Source organism: Podarcis muralis, chromosome 7 (assembly GCF_964188315.1).
Source record: "Podarcis muralis chromosome 7, rPodMur119.hap1.1, whole genome shotgun sequence".
Lineage (NCBI taxonomy): Eukaryota > Metazoa > Chordata > Lepidosauria > Squamata > Lacertidae > Podarcis > Podarcis muralis.
Window position 1 is genome coordinate 26030015 of NC_135661.1, and position 4752 is coordinate 26034766.

Here is a 4752-nt window from a genome sequence, read left to right on the forward strand (position 1 = left end):
GTCTATTCCATGAGTCATAGAGTTGGACAATCCTTTTGTCTGACCCATCCTCTGCAGAGATTAAGAATATGATCTGGGAGGCTCAAATGCATGCTACCACCCGATATCATCTGCCTCCACTAAGGATGGAGAGAAATTCAACTCGCCTTCGCATTTAGATGCTCACTCGACTAATTCACTTCCCAAAACGATATGCAAACTGAGACTCAACAATTTTTTTTACTTCTCAGAATTTTGCAGGGCAGTTCTCCAGCGTGTACAAAATTGCATTTCGTGGGGTGATATGTCCCCCACCCCCCAAAAAATGCACATACGAGTGAAACTAAAGTATAAAAATCATTTGGGGGCAAATTGCTTTGCAAGAATGTGTCTATTGGGCAATAATGCATACACAAATTTTGCACCAAAGTGCTGGCGAATTTTCATAACGACTTGGAACACTCTGGTCTGAAGCAAATGGAGCATTCTGGTCTGGAACAAACGAGGCTCAAAGCTGCTTACATACTGAGATCCACATGGAGACTGGGATAACAAAAGCCTTGGTGCCCCTCGTGGGCCAAATGAGAAGGCCTGAAGGACCATAGGATTGGCTGGAGGTCCCCACTCCCCCAAATTTAGGAGGTTTGGAGGAACAAGAAGACCCTGTTGGGGCTGGGGAAAACTACAGGTGGATCCTGCTCCAATTTTTAAAATTGAATTTTAATAACAGCTAGCAAGTCACAGAAAGAAAGGAATGAAAGAAAAAATAGCTTTTCAAAAAAGGACAAGTTGTTGCAATTGCTAGTAAAGAAGTATAGGATACAGCTATGTGATTTACTGAGTCAATAATAAAAATACCAAGAGGAAAAGGATGTGTGGCCTATCGTTACAAAGAGTCATGTGGTCAGAATTAAAGCAATTGTATTTTTTTTTTAATTCAAAAAAGAATATTAAAAAATAACCATGGACTGTATTGAATCCAGGCACTCACATAGAGCTGCAGCAACTGACACACCTGAGGCACCGTATCTGTGTATAAATTAGACAAAAAGGCAAAGAAGCAATTTGCCCCCCGAAGACTTTTAGCTTATGTGAGATTTTTAATTTTTAAAAAACAGTGATTTGCCAGTCTTGGACTGCCAAGTCAGAGGTGTCTGAGGGAGAAAGCGTTTGGACCCATCTGTGCTCTCAATGACATCATCAGGAGCATGGTGTAATCTGAAAAATCTGAGCTATTCTCTGATTTTTTTAAAAAAATAATAATTAAGGAAAATTCAATGGAGGAAACAAGTCTCATTCCTTGCGAGAGCCCTGCACAACAGCTGCAGAATTCTTTCACACATAGCTGATATCAGCACTCAGCAAAGCCAGGCCACTTCCTGCTATTTAGAGATGGATGCAAGGCTCTAAGAAAGGAAGAAAGGGCAATGAACAAATACAGCAGACCAGGCTCCTAAGAGATCAGGGAGCATTGCAGACTCGACCACTGAGTTTCCCCTCTCTCTGTGTTGGAATCAGTGCTGATTTCCTGAACAAATCTCTGCACGAGCACCCCTTTCTAGTCTAGTTCTGATATGTGGAGGTCGAAGAGGTTATTCAAGGAGACGGAGACATAGCCCTGGGCCTTTTCACAGCTATATTCTAGCTCTGCACTCACAAAACTGTATCTAGGTCATGCTCATTGTTTTGTCCGTCCCCCCCTTGCAGCAGGTACAACATTTGCTCGTTTCAGGGAGACAGCATGAGAGAAGTGAAAATGCTTGCTCAGTACCCCAAAGAATTTGCAGGGACGCGGGTGGCGCTGTGGGTTAAACCACAGAGCCTAGGACTTGCCGATCAGAAGGTCGGCAGTTCGAATCCTCGCGACGGGATGAGCTCCCGTTGCTTAGTCCTTGCTCCTGCCAACCCAGCAATTCGAAAGCACGTCAAAGTGAAAGTAGATAAATAGGTATCACTCGGGCGGGAAGGTAAACAGCGTTTCCATGTGCTGCTCTGGTTCACCAGAAGTGGCTTAGTCATGCTGGCCACATGACCCGGAAGCTGTACGCCGGCTCCCTCAGCCAATAAAGCGAGATGAGCACTGCAACCCCAGAGTCTGCCACAACTGGACCTAATGGTCAGGGGTCCCTTTACCCTTTATATTGGCCTTACTTTGCTCAGATTCATTGTGAGATGTCTGGACATGTGCTTGGGGATGCGTCTGTGCAGGGCTATCTTAAGCATATGTGGCGCCAGGTTGCCCAGTCCCAGACGCACAGAAGGGCAGAGCCGGCCAGCTGCCTCAGTGTCTCACTGGCTCGGTTGCCCCCGAACTCGCAGCACAGAGCCACCTGCAGCAGAAGAGCCCGCTGCGGCGCTCTTCTCCGGACTCAACTTTCAGGCCCCAGACTCTCAGCCTGGCGCCCGTGAGAGCCCGGTGCCCGGGTGCTCCACACCCCTAGCGCCTATGGGTAAGATGGCCCTGGGTCTGTAGCTCATCGATAAAGCACCTGCTTTGCATGCAGAAGGTCTCTGGTCCGATCATTGTTTGGTCTGGGAGGTCGAGCATAGGGTTGCTGCAACCAGACGGAGAGAGAGTGGCTGTTGAAGCTTTTCTCCCTCCCCGATAATTCGGGAACTCAGTTATGTTTCCTATTTAGAAACTGCATGCCATTGAATATCAGGTGATGAGGAGCAGGAGCAATGAATGGTTGTTGCCTCCACATCCTGGTTTAGAGCTTCCCAGATGTAGTTGGTTGACACATAGGATCCTGGACTAGATAGATCTGTTGTCTGATCCAGCAGGGCTCTTCTTTAGGATTAGGGCTAGTATCAGAGAGACTGAGATGGTGTTTAGTAACTACAGTGGTACCTCAGGTTACATACGCTTCAGGTTAAATACGCTTCAGGTTACACACTCCGCTAACCCAGAAATAGTGCTTCAGGTTAAGAACAGAAATCGGGCTCCAGCAGCGCCGCCGCAGCAGCAGGAGGCCCCGTTAGCTAAAGTGGTGCTTCAGGTTAAGAACAGTTTCAGGTTAAGTACAGACCTCCGGAACGAATTAAGTACTTAAGCTGAGGTACCACTGTAGTGTGCTGCCAAAGATTTCTGTGGTTGTTACTGGGCAGGAGAGGTTAGTGTACCTGTGTGTTGTAAGTAGCTTAGGGGCCTATGGGTATCAAGCAGCTATCAAATCTAATAAATAATAAGAATGTTGAAACTTTCAATTTGCACACACAGCATAGTCTTCTTAATAATAATAATATGTATTAAAGCTGCTTTTACTTACCCTCCACCTGCTACCTGTAGGGACAGGTAATCCTGGAGATCTGGCAACCTTAGGTGGGAATGCCTCAAGATCTTTTTTAGCGGGTGAGGTACTTAAGGAATTTGGGTTGATCACAAACAAAAGAGATTCCCCCTCCTCACAAGTGATGTTACTGAGCCTATTTGGGGAAGAGGGCAAAGATTTGCTCCATAAAAAATGGGTCATTCGCTTTCCCCCCAAAGATTCCCAAATGAATGACCTTGAATAGTGGTATCACAAGGTCTGGTTCATTACCTCGTTAGAGAAACTTATGCACAGAAAGTGAACATTTCCAGGGGACAAAGGTCACAGGATACGTTTGCAGCTGTGTGACATTGCTTTATTTTTTTTATTAACAACTTTTTTATTGGGTTTTATAAATAAGGATCATAGGAATAATAAATCATACAAATAAATAGACCGAGTCTTCTCATGTCACAAAAATAGCATAATAAATTTGTAGTAATATCTACAATATATGGTGCATTATTAGTAGTCAGTGTATAGGTTCTTGGTTTGTGAATTGGTTTAACGAAAAACAAAGGAGCAACAGGATAGAACAGAATTATCAGATAACATTCAACATCGCATAGCTAAACGCCCAGTCAAGAGCCCTTGTGGTTGTGCTTAAATTAAGTATCAGTAATATTCATTTTTCCTCCTATGCTACCAGTGAAACAGTATAAAATGTTGGTATATTGATGAACAAGGGAGGGAGGGGTTCAGAGTGAAGGTAATATTTATGTTTAAATTTGGATTTAGATCAACCAGATTTAACCAAATGCTGATGGGAGGGATTGTTCATTTTCTGGCTTACTTGTGTACGTTATGTAATTAAACCGGGCTGGGATAAGACTGTCTTTCTTGATCTGTCCTCTTATCAACTGCAGTTTATTTGCTAATCTCTCAAGGAGGGCTGCTTCCCAAACTGTTTTGTACCAATTGTCTATCTCTGTGCCATAAAGGTATTTCCAGTGTCCTGTGGTTATTTTGCGTCTCACCACTTGTAATAAATTGTAAATCCAGATTGTTGTCTTGAAATATATGCAATAATAAAGAGAATTTTAGTTTGGCTTCCTACTGTTATTTCATTGTTTCATTAATTCCTTGGAATATTGAATTCCAAGAAGGCTGGATTTTTGCACATTCCCACAACATGTGGCGATATGTATCCTGTGTGGGGCAGCCCCTTCAGCAACATAGTGAAGTGCCAGGATGGAGCATTTCCAGCTTCATAGGGGTTAGGTGGGGACGCGGGTGGTGCCACAGAGCCTAGCACTTGCCGATCAGAAGGTCGGCAGTTCGAATCCCCGCAACGGAGTGAGCTCCCATTGCTCAGTCCCTGCTCCTGCCAACTTAGCAGTTCGAAAGCACGTCAAAGTGCAAGTAGATAAATAGGTACCACTCCAGCGGGAAGGTAAATGGCGTTTCCGTGTGCTGCTCTGGTTTGCCAGAAGCGGCTTAGTCATGCTGGCCACATGGCCAA